General features: G+C 22.3%; 2 genes across 2 annotated transcripts; both read right to left on the bottom strand.

Moving 5' to 3' along the window:
- Positions 1 to 5,620: 5,620 nt before the first annotated feature.
- Positions 5,621 to 5,690, bottom strand: Bm15671. The gene has a single exon (XR_006228021.1). The product of XR_006228021.1 is annotated as a pre-microRNA Bm15671 (primary transcript).
- A 1,305-nt stretch (positions 5,691 to 6,995) lies between these two features.
- On the bottom strand, positions 6,996 to 7,093 carry Bm15674. The gene has a single exon (XR_006228022.1). The product of XR_006228022.1 is annotated as a pre-microRNA Bm15674 (primary transcript).
- Between the last annotated feature and the right edge of the window lie 6,276 nt (positions 7,094 to 13,369).

Genomic DNA, 13,369 nt, shown 5'->3' with positions numbered 1-13,369 from the left:
AATAATTATTTTAAATAATAAAATGAATAATATGAAAATTTGCTTAATTCATTTCGAAAAAAAAAAAAAAGAAATGCTATAATTTACATTTCAAAAATTTGATAAACTTTACGCCTTTTTTTTTTCTTTTTTCTTCCTTTCTACCATACGATATGCGTAATCTGTGCACATAAAGTCTCATTTTGACGAATGAATTCATTGAATTCGAGGTGATGGATAATATATAAAATACGTACCACCAGGTACCATCATCTTTAATCTAGTTTTCCCTTTTTTTTTTTTTTCAATTCTCATTTTCCTAAATTTTTTTAAATGAATTAGTCTCTATTTAGATTTTATCGGTATTTTCTTCCTTTCTTTTCTCTTTTTTGCCAAAGTATAAAATATAAAGAAAAAAAAAAAAAAAAAAGAAAAAATACGCATGATAAGAGATAAAAAAAAATAATTTCAACATCTTTTGAATTAAATTTATAAATTACAGAAAGTGAACAGTACAAAAATGAACATACCTGTTATTGAAATGAAATTAATTTCAATAAGAATTAATCCTACCGGTGGTAAATATTATTTCACTCTTCTTGAACTAATATTAATATTAAGGTAATGTAAATAAAATATCCTTTAATAATTATCTTTCGTATAAAATATACATATAAAAAGATAACTTTTATTATAATTGAAGTATGATTGTATATGTTGTCTTGATGGTAAAAGTACGTACGTATAATTGAAATCTTTTAATTTACGTACGTATGTCCATGAATGTAAGTGATAGTAGCGTAAAATTATTTAATATATTTGTGATAACATATGTAATTATATTTTGTTAATTATTTTGTACACATTAACTTTACAGGTATCATCGATACGTCCCTTGAAAAAAGTGAAGGTATTATGATTTTTAATGATTTGTGCTTGATTTTGTAATATTAAAAATTATTAATTTCTCATTTCATTTTTGCAAACCTATTTAGAGATTTCTTTCTTGATTCACAGTGAAAGAAAATTTGAATTTATGCGAAATTTTGTCAGAAATTATAAACTGTGATAATAAATAGAAATAGATTTATTTTTTTTTTTTTTGAGAACTATTTGAAGAGTGAAAGTTTGTAAGCACTGCAAATTAACACACATTCAAAAATCTATTAAAGATATACATATTTCTAAATATGTGAAATTAAAAAATCCATTAAAAAACACATATTTTCCAAACACCTGAAATTAAAAAATCCATTAAAGACATGCATATTTCTAAATACCTAAAATTAAAAATCTATTAAAGATATGCATATTTCTAAAAACCCGAAATGTATCATAAATTGAGATTTGTCAATAAATGAATAATATATCACTGAGAATTTCAAAATCTAAGTCCTAACATGCATCAATAAAAATGGCCAACATATAAAATCATTTTCCAAATCTAAATTTGCTATACTTTACAAATATATATTCCAGTGAATTCTGTAAGTATTAGAAAAAAAAAAAATCACAATAGCTAATTGATTATCAAAAATTTATTAAAATTACATATATTATCCAGAAATATTAATTGACCATAATCAGTTTACTCCCCTAATTCACTCATTATTTTTACTCTTTAAAAGAAACCTAATTTTTTTTAGTCCCTAAATTTCTTCTAATTATCCTAATTTTGTAAAATATTATATAATTCCTACTTTTCCAACATTTTAAACTCTGTCTTGTCACTTCAATTATTTCAATTTAGTAACGACGATTGTCTAAATCTATTATTGTCTTTCTTTTTACAAATCTCTACACGCCATTTCACGTGATACATGTCATTTCATCAATGTAATACACGTGATCGTAATCAATTTTAACTATTTGGAGCTTCTTTGTTTCTTTTCTTTTTTTTTAGCAGAAGCTAGTAAAGACTTTAAGGACGTCGTGACAATAAAAGATGTCAATTACAGAAGCTATTACTCCGGTCGTCTAGCTTTATGACGAACTAAGCAATACTCATACAGCTAGATAACCAAAGAAATTGCTAACTGCATTAGGAAATATAAAATGTTAAATTAGGTGAAGTTTCCCAGGTTGATCTCTGATGTCGATATTTCCGGTATTACTAACTTCCAGATTGATCGCTGATAACTGACATTATTTCCTGTAATACTAACTCCCAATGATATTGATTCCGGTATCGATAATACTAACTGAAAATACTACTTTCTTACTAATTGTTTATATAATTATGGATTTTCATAAAAAGTAACAAACATATAAGATTTTCATAAAAATTTTCATATAGTAATACTTGATTAACAGCGAATCAGATCATTCAATTCTCTTCTAATTCCTTTTGTTTTTTTTTTACTACTTTTTTTCATAGATATACAAAAAAAGAAAAAAAAAAAAAAATGAAATAATATAGAAAAAAAAAAGTCTCTCAGATAAATTATGGTGAGATATTCTGTGCCGTATACAATCAAACCCGATCGGAATCAATTTACCGGAAATATCGCCGAGTAATATATTAGAAAAGAATGGAGGGAAAGAAAAATGAAAGATACGCTTGGGAAAATTTCAAAAAACTATCTATCCAAATGTAATTTGAAAAGTGTTAATGAGAAATCAATAAATAACTTCAACATAAAGATAAATTAAAGTAAAGCTTAATCGAATTATTAATAAAGTAAGCAAATGATAGGTAGAAGAGCCTTACTTTTCTCATTTAATATATTCTCAGGTAATACTTCATATTAACTTGTGTTTTTTTTTTTTATTTTCTTTGTTTTTTTAGTGTTACATTTCACTAAAAAATAAAGAAAATACAATTATACAAAATAAGAAAACAAAAATACAAGAAAAAAAAAACATAAAAAAATACAACTCTAAAATAAGAAATACAATTCAATCAATCAATAATTCATTTTACAACAAAATGATTAGATATCTTTAATTACAATATTATTTTTTCTTTTTTCTCAACTAAGGCAAGACAAATAAACAGGAAAAAAAACGGTAAACAAACAAGCAAACAACAAAAAAAAAAAAAAAAACAAGGAGAAAAATGCCATCAAAAAATCCAGAGAAAGCACAACTTTTTTTTTTTATATTTCAGTCCTACTTTCATATATAAAAATATATCTTTTAATAAATACTTTTTATTTTTATGGTAGATTAGTCTTTCACATCATTCAGTTCTTTGTTTCCCTTAAATTGTCCTTCCAAGAATAAAAAAGCTGTCATCCACAAAAATGATTCCAAATTATTGCAAAACCATATGGAAAACAGCAGTAACAGAATATATAATGCAATCAAATGAGTTTTTTTTATTTTTCAAAATTTGAAATTCAATTATTGTTATGAAAAAAAAAAAAAGACTAGAAATTATATATTTGATTAACACATCAAATATATTAATGAAAAAAAGGGAGAAGAAAGACTGAGTTTATATTTCAGTTTTATCTAAATATACTCATCATATTATTTATTGGTATAAATTAAAGAAGTATAAGTAATAAGTAAGAAAGTATAGTATAAGTGCAGAATATTTCGGTTATCGATATAATTCTCTCATAGATTTTTTCGTCTTTTTTTTGTTTCAGGTAGGTCATAAATAATTAAATCTTGATTTGATGAGAAAAACAAAATTAATCGCATTAATTTAGCGCATTTTAGAGATTTGTAAAATTGATAGATTAAGTGAATATAAGAGAATTCATACTACACAATTCTAAGTGGGATTTTGTTTGTATTAAAATATCTAAATATCATCCATAATAAATTTCTCTAATAAATACAATATAATAATAATGATTGATAATGATGATAAATAATATTAATTAATAGTAATGATAATAATAACAACAATAGTAATGATTGATAATAATAAATAATATATTTAAAATTAATTAATAGTGAAATAGTAATAATAATTGATAGTAATAACAGTAATAATAATAATAACAATAATGATAATAATAATGATAAAAGTGTCTAGTAACTTTAATTTTAAATGAATTCACTCAGCATTTTCTATCACATTCATTTCTTCTCATTGCTTTGATTCCATGTGACATTATGAAAATAAAAATCGTAAAATTTGGGAAGAATATGTGTAAATTTCTCGTCAACCAAACAATGAATAATGAAAAATTTCACGTAAATATATATATACAATATCACGTGATGTACTTGAAATAGAAAATATACATATATTAGATAGATGAAGTCCATATTTTTTTTATTCTATTAAACAATTGAAAACATTTCAGAGTATAAATAAAATTAACTGTTAGGGAAAATATGGTAAAAATTTACTTTTACATAAGCCAAAAAAAAAATTACTTTTATTTAATATTTTAGCACATTTTAGAGATTTGTAAAATTGATAGATTAAGTGAATATATAAGAATCACTTTGATTCTTTTCAAAAGCTATACAAGCTTATTTCAAGAATTTATTAACATATCAGTAAATCATGAAAGAATATAAACTTATCGAATATACACTCCTCCAATATAATTTAATATAATCCTTATATTAGCATTCCTCAAATACATTAAATAAGATTACTTTAATGAATAGTTACATTATTAATTATTTAATTATAAAATACAATGTAAGAAATAAATTCTGACGAATTATCTAATCATACTTCTACAACAATAACATTTGTGTTTTCTTTTTATTTATGATTGCATACTGCTAAAATAGACACTGATATGTTAAAATTTACATACAATTTCATTTTAATTTCGATTGTAAACTTTTTTACATGAGTAAGTACTATATTTTTTTTTCTTTTGAAAAAAACTTTCACAAGCTTATTTCAGGAAATTCTTCAAATTAGGAAATCAGGAAATTCAGAAATTATTCACATCAGTAAAGCGAGAAATTCAGGAAATTATTCACATTATAGTATGGAAAAATAATTTTATCGAAATGAATTTTTCTAATTTACTGCTATATTAGTAGCATTCTGTTGACACTTGGAATTTTGCGATAATATATAAAATTAAATATTTTGATAGAATATACGAAATGAAATATTTCAATAGAAATCAATGAAATGAATTATTTAATATAGCAAATATTTATGAGTATTATTACATCATTATCAATAATATATCACTTGATTGAATACATTCATCAGTTGCTTCAATTTATATATGTTAATTAACAAGTCATCCGATTTGAAATATCAAAATGGAGATATGGAAGAAAAAAGAAAATTCGAAATAATATAATAATAATGAAAAAGAGCGAAAAAAAAAGAGAAAAAATTGAACTTCAAAAGTGAAAAGATAAAACTAATGAAATAAAAAAAAAAAACTAATTAAAAAAAAACCAAAAAAAAAAAAAAACTAAAACTAATCCTAACCAAAAACAAAAACAAAAAAAAAAATAAAATAAAGAAAATGGTAGGGTCATAGAGTTGCAAGAATTATAAGTACGAGTATTTCTCATATCAGTCATTTCTTTTTTATCTACTTCCTAACTAATAAATAAACAATAGCATTATCATTTTTATTTATTACTAATAATGGTAAACAAATAAACAATAACATATATCTATTATAACTTTCCCTTTTTTATCTTATTAATTAGTAATTCTCTCAGTGAGCTATTAAAATTGTTCCTACAAATATGTGCATGTGCATGTGCATGTGCATGCACACGCACATGCACACGCACACGCACATGCACATGCACACGCACACGCACATGCACATGCACACGCACACGCACATGCACATGCACAGATAACAAATGAATAATCACGAAGAAAGGAAGAGAAAAAAAAAGGTATGTTTTATAAAAAGAAGAGATGAGAATGGAAGAGATGACTAATCATTCGACCAATTCGATCAAAAGCGCCCATTTTGCTACAATTAGGAAGAATGGAAGGAGAGGGAGGAAAAGAAAGAAAGAAAGAAATATTTCAACCAATAGAAAAAAATTTCTAAACTTAGATATAGGTTATAAATGGTGTATTTGAAAGGATTGAAAATGGTAAGGTAAATGTAAATTTAATTCTCGAGTAAGAATCTAGTTCTCGAGTAAATTCAATTCTGAAATATATATGTGATCAATCATTAATTTCTTATTTTGTAAACAAGCATTAAAACAAATTTTGATTGATTTCGAATTATTTTGTGCAATTTTTACTGATAAAATACATTATTAATCGATTGATTTATTGTATTTTAAGATAAAATAGAAATGTAAATGATAAATTTATCCTTTTTATTTCAAATAAAATATCTTTCATTTACAATTCTTAATTTACTCATACTTTTTTACCTTTAAAAATGATATAGTTTAGATGAAAGTAGTTTTAGATATAAGTAAGTAAATAAGTAAACAAATAAAGTTAATAATGAAAATGAATTTATCCAATTTCATGCAGTAATATGATATGCTTGGGAAAAAAGAAAGCAAACGACGACAAAAAATGTTATATATGATAAAATAAGGATAATGACAAGAACAAGAGAGAGAGAGAGAGAGAGAGGGAGAGGGAGAGAGAGTAACTTATTTAAAGAATGAATAATATAAAATGAGAAGATGAAAAAGGAAGAAAGAAACACTGCGATGGAGAAACTAGATGAGTGAAAAAAACAAAACAAAACAAAACAAAACAAAAATAACACATTCATTGTAGTAAACAAACAAACAGAAATGAAGAGAGAGAGAGAGAGGAAAAGAAAAAGAGAGGAGGGGAAGAAATATTTTTAAAAATGAAATATATTTTCTTGGAAAAAAAGAAAAAAAAAAACAAAGAAAGTCTATTAAAATTAACACGAAAAAAGAGAAGAAAAAAGCAAAAAAGAAGAGGAAAAGATGAATTGATTTGATAATAAATGTTTGTTACCATTTTAAAAAAAAAAAAAAAAAAAAATTGGTACCCTATTTAAAATAGAAAAAAGAAATTTTTTCCTTTCTTTTTTGGTACCAGCTGTTACTCTGTTATTTGTATTGCTGATACTACTACTACTACTTGTATTTCACAAATAATTTTGTGATGTGATTTAAAGAGAGAGAGAGAGAGAGAGAGGGAGAAGGGAAACCTGTTAATGATTCCCTCTCTCTCTTCTTTTTTCCTTTCTTTCCTTTTTTTTTTGTTGTCATTTTTGCACTTTATTTCACTCTCCTATCTTTTCTTTTATTACAATATACAAAATGAATGTATAAATGATGAGTAAGTTAACGATGAATTGTAAAAAAAAAAAATGTAGTTGAAAAAATTTTAAATTGAATTTAAAAAATTGAATTAAATCAAAGGAGCTGAATTGAAAGCAAAGATTTAAATTTGTGTCGAAAAAAAAAGAGATTAAATTGAATGCAAAATTTTAAACTGAATTTAAACATTTGAATTGAACCAAATATTTCAATTGAATCTAAAATAAGAGATACAGAGAGAAAGAAAAATGAAGAAGAACTAACTTTTAACCTATTTTTTCCTTTTTTTGTATCTCTTTGTTTCTATTTATTCATTACACCATCTATTTCTTACATTTTTTTTTTCTTTGTTTAAAGATAAATTTATTTTATAAAGCAAAAATGTTCGATAATTTTGTAAAAAAAAAAAAAAAAAAAAAGGGGAAGCATGATTTTAGTATTTTAATAAAATTTAACGTGAAGAAAAAAATATAATTTTGAAACAAATAAAAAATACAATGAAATATTGAAACATAATTTTGTAAAATATAAAATAAAAAAAAGATATTTTGTAATTTTATAAGGGAAAATATTTCACAGTTTTATAAAAAAAATGATAAATGGCTTATTATTATTATTATTATTATTATTATTATTATTATTATTATTACCATCCGTTTAAAATTACAAAAAAGAAAATAAAAATTCTTTATTTTCATTTTAAATTGATTGAATTTTTTTTTACATTTGAAAGAAAAAAAAAAAAGATTAATATTAGACATTATATGTTTGTTTACAAATTTTTTGTTTAATTATAAATTTTTATGCTATAAAATAAAATAATTTTCTTTTATAGTAAATGGTTAAATTTAATATGAAGGAATTATTCATTCATTCAATCAGTTATTGCTAATGTTTTATTGTTAGTTTCTTTTTTCCTTCTTTTTCATCACAACTTCAAATATCTCAACAATAACACAAACAATAACAGTATAACAGCAACAACAATAACAATAACCAAATAAAGTTAATAACATATTCCGATTATTTAAATGATTAGCAGCAATGTAATATACCTATATAAATATGAAAAAAATCACAACTTAAAAATCAATTACAACAATATAATTCTTTCATAATTATTTAATTTGATTTATTATTTAAATTTTAGTAATATTTGCGTATAATTTGTTACATATGAAACGTAAACAAAAATAGAAAAATAAAAATTAAATTTAATACTACAATAATAAAGATGAATTAGGCTAATACTGATTTTTTTAGTGATTGAGAAAGCAACGAATATAATAATTATTTAATAATCACTTAACTTATTTAAAAAAATCATAATTTAAAAAAAGTAAAAAAATAAACTAAACAATTTATTAACTTCTACACTCAAAATTGCATTATTATTCTTGAATAGGAAATAAATTAAAGATTAATAATATGTTTAAGAGTAATGCTAAAACAAAAAAATTCCGAAAAAAAGAAAAGAAAGTTAAATTAGCTAAATAAAGGAAAGTAAATGATATCACAAAAAAGCTTATCAGATATTTCAAATAATAGCTTATCATAAGGCTATTATTAGAAATATATTTTCTTGAAAAATATTCCATTCCTAAAATATAAATATGAAATATTATTAAATTATACAATTTGATAAGCTTTATTGGTATGATTGTCAAATATGGAAAAAATATGTATGATGGAAACGATAAAAATAAAATTTTCTTTCACTGATAAAGAAGATAAGAAAATGAAAAAGTATTATCAGTGAAAGGAAATTTTTTCTCCTCTCATTATTTCTTAAATTTGTAAAAATGAAAATATGATTATACGTTCATTAAAATTTTATTGCTATGTGGATGATTTATAAAATGTGAAAAATAATATAATAATATAGTTAAGTATGATTTAAGCTAAGTTTTTAACTATCTAAAACTTATGATAATACAATAAAGTTATTTATTAAATTAGCTATACAATAATGAGCTTAAAAAAAAATTTTTTTTTGAAGTAATAAAAAGAACTATAAAATAGTAGTAGATAAATGTAAGATATTTTCAATAAGAAAGGAAAAAAAAAATACAAAAAGTTTACAAAATTCTCATAAATATAAAGAATACATAAGTCTAATAAATGGCATTATTACCTTTTTAGAAAAATATTAGAAGTATAAATATCGTAAAATTTATTTATTGTATGATAAAATTATTTTAGTAATTCGATTAAAACGATATTTCATAAAGCATGAAATTTTATTTACATAAAGCAATTTGTAATGTTAACAAAAAAAATCTTATTCATATTGAAAATTTATCTTAAAATTTCAGCTATTAATTTAAATTTGTAATTGGTAATTATCTAATTTGTTAACATTATAAAATGATTGAATATCAAGAAAATAGGTGAAAAAAAAAAAAAAAAAGGAAATATTAAAATAAAACAAAAATAATTATTTTGAAAGAAATAAAAGTGAAGAAATTACTTAAAAAAAAAATAAAAAATTTCAACAAACAGGATCGGAAGATTGTTGAAAAAATGCGCAAAATATAAGAAATCATTTAGAAATGGAGCAATGAAAATGAACAAAAATTTTTTTTCTTTCTTTCTTTCTTTTTTTATCAATTGATAACAATCTGTAAACTATCATTCTTCTTCCTTAGCATCACATTAGAGCAAAAATGATAAGATGAAGAAGGGTGGAGGTGAAATGTAAGTAAGGAGCAAGCAGCAATGAAGTGAAAAACATTTTCAGGTTTCCTTTATAAATTACTTCCTTCTTTTCATACAAATGAAAAAAAACTGAACTAATGAAGGAGGATGCAAAATTTAAATTTCTATTTTCTATCATATATATATATATTGTAATAATTTATCAAATTCTTACATTTCTATTATAATCTTTTTTTTTTTTTTTTTTTTTCATTTTTTTATTTATTTAATTATTGGGAATTTGATATAATTACTTTATTATTTATTTTATCAAAATTATTTTATGCATTTTTTAATCCTAAATAATAGACACTTTTGTTATTTTAAAATATGACAGTTTGCTGCAAATTATATAACATTTCACATCTAACAAGTATAGCAGATATGAAAAATAGTAGTTGTGATAATTATGATAATGTATGATAATGATAATTATAATGATAATTGTGCTATTTAAAATTGTAAAATTTCTGATTTACTAGCATGAGATGTATGAGCTGATGTTGATGATGATGATTAGATGATGATTATAATAATGATTAAATAACGATTGTGATAACGATTGCGATAACAATAGCGATTGGTAATAATAATAGTTATTGGTTGCAATGATTATATGATGATGATGATGACGATTAAGATGATAATAGTGCTATTTAAAATTGTAACAGTAACAATGTTATGGGATTATGCTGATAATGATCACTAGACGATAATAATGATTATGATGATAACGATTATGATGAATATGATGATTAGATAATGCTGATAAATTGTGATAATTACATAATGATGGTTGATTATGACAGTGCTAATGATAATAACAATAATGATGTTGGTGATGATGATTAGATGATGATCATAACAATGATTAAATAACGATTGTGATAATGATAGCGATTGGTGATAATGATAGTCACTGGTTGAATATAATTATAATGATAATGATTAGTGCTATTTAAAAATGTAACATATTTTACAACAGGTATTGAAATTGAGAAGAAAATGAAAATGGAAGAGTGAGAAATGTAAAAAAAGGTATGCCAATATTAAACAATCATTTATGAGATGTTCTTCGATTTTTGACCCCCTCCCCGCTCCCCTCGCCCTCCCCCTCATCTCATCTACCCTCCCCTTCTCCTCAGCTCTCTCAGTTCTCCTCTTTCTACTTCCATATTAAATATATTATTGATTCTTTCCATTCATTTTTATCATTGATGAAAAAAAAAAAAAAAAAAAGGACAGAAAAGGAAGAAAGATATAAAATTTCGATACAAATATACGTATGAAAAAAACGGAAAAAAAATTATACAAAATGATCGCTCACAAATTTTCTTTGCATTTTATATTCGTCGTACATAAATGAATGGAATCATTCTCAAAAATAACAGTTTTTTTTTGCTTTTTTTAGGCAATATGTATGATTTATTTTGGAATGCTCTTTTCTTTCTTTCTTTTCTTTTCACCCTCTCTCTCTCTCTCTTCTCTCTCTTTTTTTTGGAAGGTAAAAATAGATAATAAATATTTTAGCCTAGAAAAAAAGAAAAGATAAGAACAATTGTATTCATAGGTAAGTAGAAATAAACGATAATAGCGTAAAATTAGAAAAAAAAAAAAAAAAAAAGCGAAGAAAAATGCATTTTGATTTAGTATCAACTAAAAGAGATCAGAAGAGTGAAAAAATGAGAGAGTAAAATTTAAATTGTAATAATGTAGGATGTGGGGAAAAGTTTATCTAATTGAAATATGAAATTAAATTCAAAAAAAAAGGGAGGAAATAAGAATTGGTCAAATTGATATTAGAGAATTTATATATGATTGATTAATTAATTTAATCAAAAACACTTTTTTTTTTCTCTTTTATAGTAAAAAGAAAAAAAATTTTTTTTTAAATTAATTGCAATTTATTTTATTTCGTTTATATATATTTTTTTTTATTTGAAATAAAGATTAAAAAATTATAAAATTATTTTTATGCACGACAAAATTACTTTGATAAAATACAATTCAAAATTGATGAAATGATGACAAAAAATGTGCATTTGTGAAGCTTTTGATAATTACAAAAAAAAAAATTCCAAAAACATTCGACAAATATTTTTAAAAATATTGTTGAATGATGGTACTTGTTTTGTATGATATATCACATACAAAAAAAAAAATTGAAAATTGAAAATGTTCAAAATTTAAAAAAAAAAAATATATACGAATGGAAAACTAGAAAAATGAGAAATAAATGAAACGGAAAAAAAAGAAAGAGAGAGAAAAAAAATTAAAAGTTGAAAATAGAAATTAGACAGAAAAAAAGAAAGGAAAGAAAGATGATAAATGTTTGCTTTCATGAGCGAATGTATTACCAAATCACTGATTAAAATATGAAAAATACCTGTCAGTACATGATGAATAATTTCAGGTAAATTTCAGGTAAAAAAGATAATCATATCATTTGAATAATGAAATAATCTTAGGTAAATTTTTAATAGAATTGATAGCAAAAAGATAAAGTTAGAAGCGAATGCATTATCATATCAATTGATTGTGATATGAATGGTATCTACTAGTCAAAAAATAGTGAATAATCTCAGGTAAATTTCAGGTCGAAAATACCTTCTCAGGTAAATTTCAAGTAGAAAGATGCCTTCTCAGGTAAGAGAATTGATAGAAATAAAAAGACAAAATTGCATTAAATCGTAATAAATTTTAGGGTTTTATTACATATCATTATAATAAGTAATTTGTTTCCATTTGATAGGAAAATTTTGCTCATTAAAGAGTGTTAATTTTGATAATTTAAGAGTAAGTAATTTAAAGTAAATTTTTTTTAGAGCTATTTAATAACTTATTCTATTAACAAATTATTTATAGTGTAAGGTGAAAAAAAAAAAAGAAACCTTTCATAAGATTTAGATTAAATTTGAGCTATTACTGAAACTTATACTAATTTCAAAATTATCATTTAAATTGGAATATTTGAACAATCATCTTAGTAATACTAATCAAAACATTTTAACTTATGATATAAATGAAAGTCGATGAAAATTGATATACTATAATGATGAAAAAAATGCAAACAAAAAATTCAAAAAGAAACCAAAATACTTTTGAAACTAAGCAAATATTAAAAAGAAAAAAAAAATAAAAATATAAAATAATTGAATTATTTTTGAAAAAAAAAAACGATAAATAAATCTTAAAAAATCAATAAATAAGACTAAAAATAAAAATATAAAATAATTAAAAAATGAAATAATAGTTAAAAAATTAAGCAGTAAGAAATATTAGTAAAATAATAGGAGAATTGAAAGATAAATATATAATACAAAATGAAATAAAGAGAAAAAGAAAAATAAAATGATAACTTATATAACCAGTAATAAATATATGAATTACTACTGCATCTATGCTAACAATTAAAATTTTGGATAAATTAAACAATAATATTTTTCTAAGATTGAAAATAAACATTGCCACAGCTAAAAGAAAGATTATATTCAATAAACTATTCAAATATTTAAAA

Source organism: Brugia malayi (genome assembly GCF_000002995.4).
Source record: "Brugia malayi strain FR3 genome assembly, contig: Bm_v4_Chr3_scaffold_001, whole genome shotgun sequence".
Classification (NCBI taxonomy): domain Eukaryota; kingdom Metazoa; phylum Nematoda; class Chromadorea; order Rhabditida; family Onchocercidae; genus Brugia; species Brugia malayi.
The sequence above is the reverse complement of the archived record's forward strand: the minus strand, read 5'-3'. Positions and strand labels throughout refer to the sequence as shown.